This window comes from Macrotis lagotis, chromosome 1 (genome assembly GCF_037893015.1).
Source record: "Macrotis lagotis isolate mMagLag1 chromosome 1, bilby.v1.9.chrom.fasta, whole genome shotgun sequence".
NCBI classification, from domain to species: domain Eukaryota; kingdom Metazoa; phylum Chordata; class Mammalia; order Peramelemorphia; family Peramelidae; genus Macrotis; species Macrotis lagotis.
Genome location: NC_133658.1, coordinates 297,553,749 through 297,570,752, shown reverse-complemented (window position 1 = coordinate 297,570,752; position 17,004 = coordinate 297,553,749). Strand labels below are relative to the sequence as shown.

General features: G+C 38.6%; 1 pseudogene; it reads left to right on the top strand.

The window, feature by feature from the left end:
• Window positions 1-663: 663 nt before the first annotated feature.
• LOC141516860 (large ribosomal subunit protein uL14-like) lies at window positions 664-1,084 on the top strand (annotated as a pseudogene).
• The last annotated feature ends 15,920 nt before the right edge of the window (window positions 1,085-17,004 follow it).

Below are 17,004 nucleotides of genomic sequence, written 5' to 3'. Positions count from 1 at the left end.
CTCCCCTTCCCCATGACAGTGAGTAATCTGAATCAGGTTTTATACATATATATACATATATACATATATACATATATATACATATATATATATATATATATATATATATATATATATATATATATATATATATATAATCATGTTAAACATTTCTGTATTCTAAGTGGATTCCAGAACCACAGAGTGGTGTATTTTCCAGCTTAAGATATCAAGAAAGGACTTCAGAAAAGATCTTATATTTTGACTTTTTTTAAAGGTTTTTTTGCAAGGCAGTGGGGTTAAGTGGCTTGCCCAGGGCCACATAGTTAAGTCATTATTAGGTGTCTGAGACTGGATTTGAACTCAGGTCCTCCTGACTCCAAGGCCACTGCTCTATTCACTGCACCACCTAGCTGCCCCTATTCACTTTTTTAAAAATTTGGGTTTTTGTTTTTTCTTTCTCAAGACTTTCCCTTTTCTGATTCTTTCACAGCATGACTAATATGGAAATATGTTTAACATGATTGTACATGTGTAATCTATATCAAATTACTTAATGTCATGAGGAAGGAGAGTTGGGGGGTATATGAAACTCAAAAAATTTACAAAAAGATGAATGTTGAAAACTATCTTTGCACATGATTGAAAATAACATTTTTGGGGGGGTATTTTCTGGGAGCCAAGATGTCTAAATGAGAATGTGGTGGGTCTTCTGGAGCAAAGTTCCAAATTTTCTTGTGTCTCCCAGTTGGAGCTGTCATCAATTGTGCTGATAATACAGGTGCCAAGAACCTGTACATCATCTCTATGAAGGGAATTAAGGGAAGATTGAACAGGCTTCCTGCAGTTGGTGTGAGTGACATGGTAATGGCCACAGTCAAAAAGGGAAAACCAGAACTCCAGAAGAAGGTCCATCCAGCAATGGTAATATGGCTGGAAGTCATATCAAAGAAAAGATGGTATGCTCTTACATTTTGAAGACAATGCAGGGGTCATAGTAAACAACAAAGGCAAGATGAAAGGTTCAGCCATCATGGGGCCTGTTGCCAAGGAGTGTGCTGGCTTATGGCCCAGGATTGCATCTAATGCTGGCAGCATTGCTTGATTCTCCTAAAAAGTTCATTTGTAAAAAACGTACCTTGTTAAAGTGTCTGTCTATCTTAAAAAAAGAAAAGTACTTTTTTTTAAAATGATAATAGTATGCTTTAATCTGTGTTCTATAGTTGTTTCTCTGCATGAGGATGACATTTACCATCACAAGTCTTTTAAAATTGTCTTTGATCAGGGGCAGCTAGGTGGTACAGTGGATAGAGCACCAGCCTTGGAGTCAGATTCAACCTCCAACACTTAATAATTGCCTAGCTGTGTGACCTTGGGCAAGTCACTTAACCCACCCCCACCCCAGTCACTGTGTTGTTGAGAAGAACTAAATCTTAGTAGATCATCCCATAATGTTGCTGTTACTATGTACAATGTTCTGGTTCTGCTCATTTGACTCAGAATCAGTTCATGTCAGTCTTTTCAGGTTTTTCTGAAATCTACCTGTTCATGATTTCTTAAAGATAGTATTCCATCACATTTATATACCATAACTTGTTTAGCCATTCCCCAATTGATGGGCATCCCCTCAATTTCCATTTCTTTGCCAACCACAAAAAGAACTGCTATGAATAATTTTGTATATATAGTCCTTTTCCCTTTTTTTAATTATCTCTTTAGGATACAGACCAAGTAGTATTATTTTATTTTATTTTTTTTTTAGGTTTTTGCAAGGCAAATGGGGTTAAGTGGCTTGCCCAAGGCCACACAGCTAGGTAATTATTAAGTGTCTGAGACCGGATTTGAACCCAGGTACTCCTGACTCAGGTGCTTTATCCACTGCTCCACCTAGCTGCCCCCCTAGTAGTATTATTGCTAGATCAAAGGGAATATACAGGTTTAACATAGTTCCAAATTTCTCTTGAGAATAGTTGGATCAGTGCACAACTCCACTAGCAGTGCATTAGTAACCCAGTTTTCCTACATCCCCTATAATATCTATCATTTTCTTTTTTCTGTCATATTAGTCAATCTGATAGGTATGAAGGAGACCTCTGAGTTGTTTTAATTTGCATTTCTCTAATCAATAATGATTGAGACATAACTGCTTTTTGTGTGAATCAGGATATCATTGGATCTTAGAGCAGGAAGAGTTTTAGAGACTGACTCCAATATTTCATTAGAAGAATCACCTAGAACAGTCCTTGGTTCTTAACTCTGATACTTAAGTGACTATGGGAACATTATTTAAACTCTCTGGCCTCAAGTTTCTTAGCAGTTATCATGGAATAATAAATAATACTTATGGAGACAGTGGAGTTGAATAATGCTATACTTAGATCCAGGAAGACCTGAGGGCAAATCTAGTCTCTGCCAAAAGTTCTGAACATGGACAGGTGAATACCTCACTTCTCAGGTAACAGAACTCAAGCTTCAAGTAACTCTTTTTTTTAATATATTTGATAGAAGAGAGTGAGTTCTCACACCAAGAAATTACAGCACTGGGGGGCGGCTAGGTGGCGTAGTGGATAAAGCACCAGCCTTGGAGTCAGGAGTACCTGGGTTCAAATCCGGTCTCAGACACTTAATAATTACCTAGCTGTGTGGCCTTGGGCAAGCCACTTAACCCCATTTGCCTTGCAAAAACCTAAAAAAAAAAAAAAAGAAATTACAGCACTTTGATAAACCTCATAGGCTGATTGGGAGGTAATTCTTTAAGCTGTTTAAGTACTATAGAAAGATGAATTAGTCACAATCCAGATCTAGGAAGGGAAAGTGGCTTTTAAGTATTAATAACTTACAAGACACAGAGGTGAAAGTCTTAATTACTTGGGAGGCATTGGTTTTGTCTGATATTTAATTTAGAATTAAATATTTCTGATCAACCTCTATTTGAGGTCTATAAGTTTGAAATATTCACCTCTGCCCCTCTACAAGGTCTGTGTCTCTAGTTATAAATCTGAAGAAAGGCTCTTTATGAAGCAACCTAATGTCCCTCTAATTGCATCTGCAAGTTTTACTGCAGAAACTGTGTAAACAATCAGTCAAGGACCATCCTGAGGAGGCAGGAATCTGCTTTGTTATCTAAATGAGAGTTTGAATAAATTCTTGTACTTCTGACATCTAGGAAAGGAAGAAACTCCTGTGTTTAATATTTCTATATCATATCTAATAACTCGTAAAACTGTCAGTGAGCTAATTGGATCTTTGTCAGTTTTGACATAGAACAAGCTGGACGGGTTAGAGAATCATAAAGTAAGCAATGACACCTTTATGTACAAATGTGTAACCTGATTGGTTGACTGCCAAAATTTTATATTCCTTTATCAAAATTCTATAAAAATTGATTATTCAGTTAGTTGGAGTGTTGATATTTGCAAGGATGCCATCACCCATGGGTTTTGATTAGATCCTGGAGAAGTAAATTTCATTTATGAAACTAACTTTATTGTTTCATTTTTAGCCTGAGGGAAATTATGGTTTAACACTTTGTAAGAGGCTATATTGTCTCTTGTAGTCTCTTTGAAGTGCCTAATTCTCTTCCATCTTGAAGAAGGTCTGGAATAACTTTTGACTCTGAATTTAATTTGACCCTCATGGTCTAGAGCAACACTTTATTCTTTAGTCATGAGAATCTTAGAATTCTGGCATTCTGGGAATCAGTAGGTCTTGAAACTACTTCATACTTTGCCATATAAAATCCTAAAGGTGGGTGTCTAATCTATCTGGTTCCTGCCAAAATTCTCAGCTCCCATTCATCTTGTATCTCTGCTTCAGAATCAACAGCTGTTTAAGCAAATAAAACCCTTCCCCTCCAATCTTTCCCCAAATCACTATCACTATCCTTGCCCTGCTCCTTCAAAGAATTTTGTTCTTTTGTTATTTATGGAAGTCTTGCAATTTTTAACATGCCTCCATTCTATTTCTCTTCACTTTGAGCTTTTGGAAAACTATATCTAGACCTTGACTACCCTCTGCAGCAGGTGTTCCTCTCATTCACTGGAAGCACTAAACTGGCACAAAGAGAAGGCAATGTACTTCATTCCTCAGTGCCACTTCCCAGACTATTCTTTTGCCACCGCCACTCAGCAGCCTATTCTTAGAGATTCGTTCCATCACCGGTTATCACCCAGCTCCTTGTAGCAGACATCTGCTGACCTGTATGTCATTCTCTCTGCTTTCTCAAGTTCAGTAGCTGGCTTTTATCACCTTCCTTTTCACTGCTTTCATATTTTTTTAATTAAACTTATACATTAATATCCCCTCAAATACCAAGTTTATTGCCCTCCTAAACTCTTCTCTAATTCACCCCAACACAGAGTTGATCTCACCATCACCCATAATTGTCCCTCCTTCATGACTATAACCTATTCTTCCTTGTGTCTCATGTTTCCTAAACTTAGTTTTCATCCTCATTGCAACCTCCTATAAGTCACTTCCTTAAAAGACTTGACTTTATGGTTGGTCATACACTATCAGCTTTCCTTTAGTCTCCCTCTTGACTGGGAATGCAGGTAAAGAAGTAAACATGTACAAAATAATACAAAGCAATTTTAAGAGGGAGGGGAGTGGTGGTAGAAGAGATGGAGAAAGTAAAAAAAACTTCAGAAAATACTGACCACATTTGACCAAACCTAAAACCTTTGTCAATGCCATCATTCTCTTGCATCATTTTCTTTCTTCATATGCACTACCTTAGCTGAGAAATTCATGCAGCTGCAACTTTTCACAAAGTTGTCTAATTACTCTCTCACATTATATATGTATGTGTATATATACTGTTAACCATAATTTTAAAATGAGATAACAAAACTTAGTTTTATAAATGAAGTTTAGCGGCTAGGTGGCGCAGTAGATAAAGCACCAGCCCTGGAGTCAGGAGTACCTGGGTTCAAATCCGATGTCAGACACTTGATAATCAACTAGCTGCGTGGCCTTGGGCAAGCCACTTAACCCCATTTGCCTTGCAAAATCCTAAAAAATGAATGAACAAATAAATAAATAAATAAATGAAGTTTAATTCTCTAGGATATTATCAATAACTCATGGGTGGATGGCATCTTCACAGATATCAACCCAGAATTAAATGAATAGTCAATATTTATGGAATTTTAACGAATCAATTTTTATAGAATTTTCACAAAATAACATAAAATTTTGGCGGCCAACCAATCAGATTACACATTTGTACATAAAGGTGTCATTGATTACTTTATGATTCTCTAACCCATCCAAAAGTCTGTTCTATGTCAGAACTGTCCAGGATACAATTAGCAACAAGACTACTGTTTTTTCTCCTGACTTACTATTTTATGTTGTTATTAGATGTGATATGGAGATATAAAACACTGGAATTTCTCCTTTTCTAAAATGTCATAAGAACTTATTCAGGTTTTTATCTAGATAACCAGAACAGTTTCTTGCCTTCTCAGACCGGTCTTTACTCTGATTGTACATAACTGTGGAGATGGAATTAGAGGGGAAGAAGCTGCTTCACATAGACCTTGTGGAGGGAGACACTAACATTCCAGACTTACAAACCTCAATATGTAGTTTTCTAACAATTGAGAAATAAGAGGAAAGAAAAATAAAAATTTAGTTATATATAATAATTTCTGCATTGGCCATGACCAAAAAATTGTGTGTCTCCAGATTTCTGAGCCCTTTATTTCATCTGGAGGTGAGTACTATTATTCTGTGATTGTGGTTGGTGATTGCACTGATCAGTTATTAATTCTTTTGAAATTGTTGATATAGTATTATTGACATTATATAAATTGTGGTTCTGTTCTCTTTATTCTCCATCAAGTTCATATAAAGCTTTCTGAGATTTCTCAGAAACTATCTCCTTGATCATTTCTTATGGCACAGTAGTATTCCATTATATTTATATACCATAACTTGTTCAATCATTCCCCCTATTTATGGACACACCTCTGAACTTTCCATTTACTACCTCAAAAAGAGCTATAAATATTTCTGTATAACTTGAGAGTTTGTTTTGCTTAGAAAAATACCTTCTCCTAATTCTCCTTTCTTGCCCATTTCCCTGTTGAGTAAAATATATTTCTGTACCCAACTATGTGTGCATATGTGTTCTTCCCTCCTTTAACCAGTTCAGATGAAAATCTTTGGTTTCTCCAACTTGGAGGGACCTTGCCTCCTTTACTGGGAAAATAAAAATTATTGCCCTCATCTCCTCCCTTCAGGTCTCAAAAAACTCATTCAACCCAGTTTTCATCTTTGATCCAGTCTCTTCCAGAGGTTATGCTAGGCTCTGAGGGGATTTATTCCACTCTGTGATCTTGATTCTACCCCATTGCCTTTCTTTTTTTGTTTGTTTGCTTTTCTGCTGTGTCTTTGTTTTTTTTTTTATTATTTTATTTTTTTTCCCAATTCCATGCAAGGGTAATTTTCAACATTCATCTTTTTTTGTAGGTTTTTGAGGTCTAAATTTTCCACCACCCTCCCTCTCCTTTCCCCTCCACAAAGCTGCAAGCAATCTTATGGGTTTTTTTATGTATAATCATGTTTTATATGTTTTTATACTGGTCATGTTGTGAAAGCAGAATTATGACAAAGAGGGAAAAAACATGAAAATAGTAAGTGAACATAGTATGCTTGACTCTACATTCAGACTCCATAGTTTTTTCTTTGAATGTGGATTGTATTTTTTCATCAGAAGTCTTTTAGGATTGGGAAAGCTAGGTGGCACAGTGGATAGAGCACCGGCCCTAGAGTCAGGAGTACCTGAGTTCAAATCCAGCCTCAGACACTTAATTACCTAGCTGTGTGGCCTTGGGCAAGCCACTTAACCTCATTGCCTTGCAAAAACTTAAAAAAAAAAGAAAAGAAAAAGAAGTCTTTTAGAATTGTCTGTAATCATTGAACTGCTGAGAAGAGCTGAGTCCATTTTAGTTGATCATCTCACAATGTTGCTATTAATATGTACAACTTTCTCCTGGTTCTACTTCATAGCATCAGTTCATGCAAAACTCTAAGGGATTTTCTGAAGTCTGGCTGCTCCTGCTTCCTTTTTTTTTTTTATTTTTTTAAGTTGTTTTTTTTTTGCAAGGCAAATGGGTAGGTAATTATTAAGCTAGGTAATTATTAAGTGTCTGAGACTGGATTTGAACCCAGGTTCTCCTGACTCCAAGGCCGGTGCTCTATCCACTGTGCCACCTAGCTGCCCCTGCTCAAGATTTCTTACAAAACAATGGAAGTTCTAGCATATCCATATTCTATCATCTATTTGTCCATTCCTCAGTTTCCTCTTAATTTCCAATTCTTTTTTTTTAGATTTTTTTCAAGGCAATGGGGTTAAGTGACTTGCCCAAGGCCACATGGCTAGGTAATTTCCAATTCTTGCCACTAAAAAGAGCTGCTATAAATATTTTTGTACACATGGATCTTTTCCCTTTTTTAATGATCTCTTTGGGATATAGACCTAGTAATGGTAATGCTGAATGAAAGGGTATGTACAAGTTTATTGCCCTTTGGGCTTATTTCCAAATTGCTCTTCAAAATGGTTGGATCAATTCACTATTACCAGTTTTCACATTCTCTCAAACATTGATCATTTTCCGTTTTTGGCATTTTAGCCAATCTGATAGATGTAAGGTGATACCTCGGAATTGTTTTAATTTGCATTTCTCTAATCAATTATTTAGAACATTTTTTCATATGACAATAGTTTTAATTTCATCTGAAAACTCCCTATTCATATTCTTTGACCATTTATGTTAGAGAATGACTTTATTCTTATAAATTTGACTCAGTTCTCTATATATTTTAGAAATGAGTCCTTTATCAGAAACACTGTGAAAATTGTTTCCCAGCTTTCTGATTTCCTTCTAATTTTGTCTGCATTGGTTTTATTGATGCAAAATCTTTTTAATTTAATGTAGTCAAAAATCATCCATTTTACACTTTATCCCAGAAGCTTGAGTCTTTGGGTTTATCAAATAATAGATGACTATTGTCATTTACTATTGTTTGTTTTGTACCTAATCTAATCCTATCTCCCACTTCCCCCTTTTGTGTATGTCACTGTCCTTTTACTTTATCCCTCCTCACCGATGTTTTGCTTCTGCCTGGCACCTCCCTCAAATCTGCCCTCCTTCTATCAGCCCCCCCCTTTTCTTCCCCCTTTCCCCTATTACTTTTATCTTCCCTTTTCCCCTCCCTTCTAACAGTCCCCTTTCCCCTCCTACTTCCCTGTGGGATAGAATAATTTTCTAAAACTAATTAGAAATGTATGTTATTCCCTCTTTAAGCCAAATCTGTTGAGAGAAGATTTGCTGAATGCTCACATCCTTTTTTCCTTCTACTAAAGTAGGTCCTTTATACCTCTTTAAATATTGTTGTTTATCTTCTTCTGTCTCTGCCTTCTCCCAGTATAATCCTTTTTTCATGTCTTATTTTATGTCTTATACCCAAATCCTGTATTTAAGTATATTCCTTTTAACTGCCTTAATACAAATACAATTCTCAAGAGTTATAAGTATCATTATATCATAATTAATCTATACTAATTCTGTTAAGTATACTTCTTTCAATTGTCCTAATAGAAATATTTTTTAAAGAAAGATTTATTTTAGGGTGGCTAGGTGGCACAGTTGGGTGGCTGGGTGGCACAGTGGATTAAGCACCAGCCCTAGAGTCAGGAGTACCTGGGTTCAAATCCGGTCTCAAACACTTAATAATGGAGGACGGAGCCAAGATGGCCACATGAAGGGATCAAGTCTTAGGAGCTCTCTGATAAAAACTCATAAACTAAGGACTCTAACTAAACTTTCGAGAGACAGAACCCACAAAGGGACCCAGTGGGGTAGTTCTCCTACTCAAGGTAACCTGGAAAAGAGCAGAAAGGCTCTGCTCCCCAGGATTGGAGAGGCGGCCCGCCAGAGGGGTGGCCCACCAGAGCCAAAGAACCTCAGCCTCCCGGAGGCAGCCCCAGGGTGCTGGGAGTCTCAGCTCACAGCAGCAGGGGAGTCTCCTGAGCTGCACCCCGAGGAGCACCGGGCACAAAGTGAGGGAACAGCGGGGGACCTCTGCCAGAGCAAGCACGTGGAGCCCAGCCCTCAGGGCACACAGCCAGCAGCATGGTCTTTCCCCAGCCCTGATCCAGGAAACAGAAGCAGGCAGAGCTGGTAAGCAGGAGCCCCCAGGGCATGAGCCCATTGAGCTGAGGGAGGGGAGTGAAGAGAGACTGCCTAGCTCTGTCTTCTGCCCCTGAAACAGGACTCTGGGGCTCTGACCACATTCAGATCCTGATCGCAGTCTAGGCCCCCCCCATAGAACAGCAGGGCGCCCCCCACCTCAGCCTCTTGGCAGAGGGGGGCGCTTATGGTCATTCACAGACCAGGAGGGAGGACAGAGCCTCACACACTGAGACCCTTGTGGGAGTGTCCCAAAAGCTCAAGAAACAGCCCAAACCAGACCCAGGTTGGGAAAATGAGCAAGCAGAGAAACAAAAAGAAGACTATTGAGAAATATTTTGCAAATGAGCCCAAGAAGGATCAAAATACTCAGTCTGAAGATGAGGAAGCACAAGCTCCTGCATCTAAAGACTCCAAGAAAAATAGAAATTGGGCTCAGGCTATGATAGAGTTCAAAAAAGACTTTGAAAGTCAAATGAGGGAGTTGGAAGAAAAACTGGGAAAAGAAAGAGAGATGCAGGAAAAACATGAAAATGAAGTCAGCAGCTTAGTCAAGGAAATCCAAAAAAATGCTGAAGGGAAAATAGCATGCTAAAAAACAGCTTAGGTCAAATGGATAAAACAGTTCAAAAAGTTATTGAGGAGAAGAATGCTTTAAAAAAAGCAAAATTGGCCAGATGGAAAAAAGAGATAAGAAAACTCTCTGAGGAGAACAAATCCTTCAGACAAAGAATAGAATTCAGGGAGATTGATGAATTTAACAGAAATCAGGAATCAATACTTCAAAACAAAAAAAAAATGAAAAATTAGAAGAAAATGTGAAATATCTCATTGAAAAAACAACTGATATGGAAAACAGACTTAGGAAAGATAATTTAAAAATTATTAGAATACCTGAAAGTCATGATCAGGAAAAGAGCCTTGACATCATTTTCAAAGAATTACTACAGGAAAATTGCCCTGATATTCTAGAAGCAGAGGGCAAAATAGAAATGGAGAGAATCCACAGATTCCCCCCACCCACCCTGAGAAAGAGATCCTAAAAAACCAAACCCTGGGAATATTATAGCCAAGTTCCAGAACTCCCAAGTCAAAGAGAAAATATTACAAGCAGCCAGAAGGACACAGTTCAAATATCATGGAGCTGCAGTCAGGATCACACAGGACTTAGCAGCAACTACATTGGAAGCTCGTAGGGCTTGGAATACAATATACTGGAAGGCAAAAGAGCGTAGAATGCAGCCAAGAATGAACTACCCAGCAAGGCTGAATGTCCTTTTCCAGGGAAAAAGATGGACTTTCGATGAACCAGGGGAATTTCAAAGGTTCCTTTTGGAATGGCCAGAGCTGAACAGAAGGTTTGATCTTCAGATACAGGACTCAGGTGAAACATGGAGATTGGAGGAGAGGGGGGAAATATGAGGGACTTAATGAGGATGAACTGCATGTATAGAAAAATGATACTGATAATATTCATATGAACCATCTCAGTTAGTAGAGCAGGTAGAGGGAGCTTTTATAGTTGAAGCACAGGAGAAAGCTGAATTTGAAGATAAAATATGGTGTAAAAATGGAGTCAATAGGAAAAAAAGGGAAATGGAAAGGGAGAAAGAAAAAGGAGAGGGGGAATAGTCCAAGATATTTCACATAATAAGATTTTTTCATTACAATGAGCTATTTCAATGATATGGAAGGGGGGAGGCAAGGGGGAATGAGGGAACCTTTGCTCTCATCAGAGATGGCTAGGAGAGGAAACAGCAAATATACTCAATGGGGTATAGACATCTGGAGTAAGAAGAAGGGGGGAGCAGGGGGAAGGGGTGGGGATGTGAATGAAGGAGGAGAGGATAGACCATGGGGGGACAGTGTTCAGATATAACACATTTTTTTTTTTTTTTACTTTTTGCAAGGGGCTGGGATTGGATGGCCTGCCCAGGACCACAGGGCCAGGTGAATTCTGGGCCTAAGGGGTGGTATGGGGGCTCAGGGCTTCTTGGCCCCAGGACCAGGGATCTGTCTGCTGCGCCACTCAGCGACCCTACAGCAGAGTCAGAGTGAAAGGAGAGAGAAAATATAGTACACGGTAGTGGAGAAATAAGAAAGGAGGGAGTTGCAATCAGCAATGGCAACTTTGGAAAAATATGGAAGTAACTTTTGTGATGTAAAGATCATAAAGAATGTGATCCACTCACGACATAGTTGATGGTGTTGGAACAAAGACTGAAGCACATTTTTTGTTATTATTATTTGGGGGAGGGTGCAGGGCAAGTGGGGCTGGGTGGCCTGCCTGGAGCCACATAGCAGAATGATCGTTGGGTGTCTTCCTGGATTTGGACCCAGGTGCTCCTGGCTCAAGGAGCCATCTGTCTGCCACCCAGCCACCCCTACTATTATTACTATTTTATTTTATTTGGGGTCTTTTTTTTTCTTTCTTCTTTTTGGTTTTTGCAGGGCAGTGGGGATCGGGTGGCTTGCATGTCACATGGCTGGGTGATTATTGGGTTTACGAGGCTGGATATGGACTCAGGTGCTCGTGGCTCCAGGGCTGGTGCTTCGTCCATTGCGCCACCTGGCCATACCTACAATTATTACTATAATTTTTTTTATTTTAATTTTTTTCTCTCCCCTTTACTTTTTCGCCCAAGCAAGTCTATCTATATTCATGGGGGAGGGGTATTTTGTTTACTTGTAAACAAGTATATTTTATTAATGTAAAAAAAAAATTTGTACGAAATGAGAATAAAAAAAAAATTTAAAAAAAACATTTAATAATTACCTAGCTGTGTGGTCTTGGGTAAGCCACTTAACCCCACTTGCCTTGCAAAAAAAAAAACCTAAGAAAGATTTATTTTGAGTTTTACAATTTTCCCCCTATTCTTGCTCTCCCCCCACAGAAGGCAGTCTGTTAACCTTTACATTGTTTCCATGGTACACATTGATCTAAGCTGAATGTGATGAGAGAGAAATCATATCTTTAAGGAAGAAAAATAAAGTATAAGAGATAGCAAAATTACATAATAAGATAATGATCTTTTTTTTCTAAATTGAAGGTAATGGTCTTTGGTCTTTGTTCAAACTCCACAAGTCTTTCTCTGGATACAGATGGTATTCTCCATTGCAGACAGCCCAAAACTGTCTGATTGTTGCACTGATGGAATGAGCAAGTCCATCAAGGTTGATCTTCATTCCCATGTTGCTGTTAGGGTGTACAGTGTTCTGGTTCTGCTCATCTCGCTCATCATCAGTTCATGCAAATCCTTCCAGGCTTCCCTAAATTCCCATCCCTCCTGGTTTCTAATAGAACAATAGTGTTCCATCACATACATGTCCACAGTTTGTTAGGCCATTCACTTAATTTTCAATTCTTTGCCACCACAAACAGGGCTGCTATGAATATTTTTGTACAAGTGATGTTTTTACCCTTTTTTCATAATTTATTCAGGGTATAGACCCAGTAGTGGTATTGCTGGATCAAAGGGTATGCACATTTTTGTTGCCCTTTGGGCATAATTCCAAATTGCTCTCCAGAAAGGTTGGATGAATTTACAACTCCACCAACAATGTATTAGTGTCCCAGATTTCCCACATCCTTTCCAACATTGATCCTTGTCCTTTCTGGTCATATTGGCCCATCTGAGAGGTGTGAGGTGGTACCTCAGAGATGCTTTAATTTGCATTAATAGAAATATTTCTAGAGAGTTACAAATATTATCTTCCCATATAGTCGTATTAAATATAATCTACCCATATAGTCTTAATAAAGAGTTAAATAGAGGTTTAAGGATGAGGGGAGGAGAAGAACCTACCCAAGATTACAGGTAGTGAAAAAAATCAAGTGGATAATGAGAGACTGAAGAAAAGAAAAAAAAGAATAATCAAAAAGGAAAATTCTTGGGAAGGCAAAGGGGTAAGACTTCCTAGCCAGAACCAAGATGTGGTCAGGACCTAGGAAGCTCCAGAGCTTTTCCCAAAACTTTAAATGAAGCCTCTTAATAGATCCTAAAACAACAATTCACAAAAAAAAAAAACCAGAGTGAAGGGTGGCTAGGTAACTCAGTGGATAGAGCTGGAGTCAGGAGTACCTGAGTTCAAATCTGACCTCAGACATTTAATAATTACCTAGTTGTGTGGCCTTGGGCAAGCCACTTATCCCCATTGCCTTGCAAAAAACCTAAAAAGAAAAAGCAGAGTGAAATTGTAGCTGCTGGCTACTTGAGTTTGGTTCTGCCTATGAGGAATCATTATTCAGACTAGGGAAAGCAGGGGTGGTAATAAAACAAAAATTTATTAAAAGAAGTTACAACAGGGGTGGCTAGGTTGCACAGTGGATAGAGCATTGGTCCTGGAGTCAGGAGTACCTGAGTTCAAATCTGGCCTCAGACACTTAATAATTACCTAGCTGTGTGGCCTTGGGCAGGCCACTTAACCCCATTGCCTTGCGAAAACCTAAAAAAAAAAGTTACAACACATAAGAAAGGATAGGGAGAGAGAGAGGAAAAGGGAAAGAGAGGGAGGGAGAGAGAGGGGGAAAAAAAGAACTAAGCAGCTTTGGCAGGGCCAAGCAGGTCAGAGAAGACAGGTTGCCCTGAGCGGGAGTTCAAGCAAGTGAATCCCCTTCCCCTTAATGAATCTGGAATTAAGTAGAAGGTGAAGCCTAAAGAGATCAGGATTTTTTTACATTACTTTTACATTAAACAATATATCAATGGTAGTCTGATTTACACCAAGAATGGGGATTTCCACCCAATTTGACTAGATTAGCAGCCTTTAAGATTACAAATTTTGTTTCTGTTACAGTCATAATTCTCTATATCTTTTCCATGGTAGTCAATTTACATCTCAAGAGTAGGTGGTAGTCAATTTACATCTCCACCCAATTTCTTACATTCACAATTCTCTTCATCTTTCCCCTACATCAAAACAACATTTTAACTTAAAAATATTATAGAGGAATTTCAGAAAAGGTCTATCTCATGTGGGTAAAAAGGGAATGCAGCCCAGTATAGGCAGAGGAACTTCAAAGCCAGTGGGGGGCCCTTAGCCATGGCTCCACAAGCTAGCAAGATTCTCCAGAAAAAAATTTCATCTGCTATCGCAGGTGCATAGTGTTAGCCACAGCTGAGAATCTTGCAGAGGACAGTCAAGTCGGGGAACATGACAAAGATCAAGCAGTCCAGGTGAAATTAGAAACTGTCTATCAAGTACAGTAAAAGTACATCACCAAGGCAATCTGAATTGAACTCAGTAAAAATGATTTCTATCCTGACTCTCTTTACTGGTGGATATAAGGATCCTCTAAGTCAGGATCCAGGAATCACTTTGGGGGTTCTGTTCATGGCAAAGATGGGAAGTATTAGGGTCATGTATGCAGTCTGGAAAGTTGGACCCAGGGCCTGATCCTTGGAAGAGCTGGGTGAAGAAAGAGGCTGGTGATGTAGCTGCTGGCTACTTGAATTCAATTCTACCTGTGTGGGATAAGTTTACCCACTTAAATAAAACTCAGAGATTTCTCAAGGTATGAAGAGAAAAGTTTTATTCAACTCTTGAGAATTGGACCCCTTTGCTCCTTCTTAAACATGGAAAGAGAGAAAAGGGGTAAAGAACAGGAAATCCAAGATCCATTTATCCTAGTGAGGAATGTGCTCTTCACAATCTATACAAGTAAATTACTCTAAAGAATAAGTATATAATTCAAACAGAGACAGTTTCTCTCCCTCCAGGACAAGGATTGTAGAACCATCTGGATTTGTCGAGATAAGACAGGGTCAGTTTACTCTTTACATTCTGGTCAAGGTAACATAAAATTGCTTGTCAGGGGAGGAGGGGGCAGAAGGGACATAATACACAGCTTTAACTATTTCTAATCTATGATATTCTACTGAAGAAATCTCAGACTTTACCCCATTCAATCCCTCCTCTTTATTTTGATGAGATTTCTTCAAATATCTGTAATATAGACTCACATTGCTGGTCCATCTGGTCATCATCCTCATTTTCCTTGCAAGTCCACATTAACATGTAGTCATCATTTCTCTTAACAAGTCCCCTTGTTGTGCATCTTTACAAGGGATCCAGGTACCATCATTAATCTCACATGAGTCTGAGGCCACCTATCTCTAAGTTGTACTGTCCAGAATATATGCACTCTGCTTCTGAACATGTCTAGATATTTGCTACACCCCAGGCAAATATCCTGGCCAGTCAGTTATCAACAATAGTCACCCTGAATTAACTTAGCCATATGCCACTGGTGTTTCTCTCCTCTGACTCAGAATTGCTTTTCTAAGTGAATTCTTTTGCTCAACCCCTTAAAACCTTTAGCTGGCCACATTTTCCAGAGTCATGGGGAAGTTACAGATAAACAATGTACACATAGGTGAGAAATGGTGCCGATGAACTGGTCCAGTGTCTCTCCTCTCTTCTCTTCTCTCCTGGAGACCTCCAATGTCCTTCTGCATCTTCTGAATCTGTTCCAAAAAATCCTCTCCAGCTCAGGTGACTGGTTGAGACTTTGTCTTCTGGTAAAGAAACTTCTTAACATTTTACTAAGATCAAAACACAACTTTTCTTCACACAATGAGATTTAGGAGCTTATTGCAATTTACATTTTGCCTTACTGCCATATTGATGCACATACTTAACTTTAACACAATAAACTTTCATTAGTGTTTTACTATATGAGCAAACTCCCAATGAGAATGATTATACTGACTTAAGCTTGTAACATACATTCAACAATCATTTTAGTTCAGAGACCCAGCATATGGTTTAAAAATGAAACAATCTTAGCCTTTGCTTCTTATTACAATAATGGCTCAAACATCCTTAACCAAATTGAAATTTTTCAAAATATTCCTAGATATATCATTGATTTTCCTTTTCCTAATATACTTATCTGACTCACATTCCTTTCCTTAAGTTAGGTCTTAAAACTGTAATTATCCTAAGAATTTCCCTTTCTTCTTCTTCCCTAAATATCCCTTCTAAATAAAACTAAAGAAACTTAATTCCTATCTTAACATGTAGCTGTTAGCAGGTGACAGAGTCACAAACCTAACACACCTAACCTATCTCTGAATCTCCAATTCACCTAAAACTTCTTTTTCTACTTTGCTTAGTAGCCATAAAGATCCAGGACATCAAAGGGAAATTCCCTTATAGGTACTGAATATCAGTGTCCAGGCAGAGGTCATGTGGGTAGTCAAATGTCTTAGGCCAGATTTATTCTCCCAGGTAAGACATTATCCAAATGTCACTTTGGGGAAATCAAATCAAAAGGGTCCAACCTCAGCCATACTGAGAAGCTGCCCCTTTGGCTGCACATACCTGTCACCTGACATCTTGGCTTCCTTGGTTCCAAGAACATGACATTTACCCAGTAGCATTTCCTTTTCTGACCATCCTGGCATCTGATATAAAAAGAAAATTGATTAAAAGTACTGTGATCTAAAATAGTTGTTTTACCTAATTAGATCTCCAAGTGAATCCACTTCACAATTTAGATTGGGGGGGGTCACAATCAGCTCCCCTCCTTACCCATATATCACCTATATCTACTCTGTGTCCCTGTCATCAGAATACATTAAATAGAGTTAATTTCTAAACATTCAAAAAGTAGTCAAGTTCTCCCAGTATCTGGAGTATTCCTTGAGAGATTTTAGCTGTAAAGGCAGGGCCATTTTCTGACCTGATTCCTAGCAGGAGGTCATTCAAAATTTTTAAACTATTTCCAAGGCTGTTTCATTAGCTTCTCCCCATTCTGAAAATGTGTCAACAAAAACCAAGAGGTGCTCAAAACCTATTGCAGGCGTTTTTACTGTCTCTC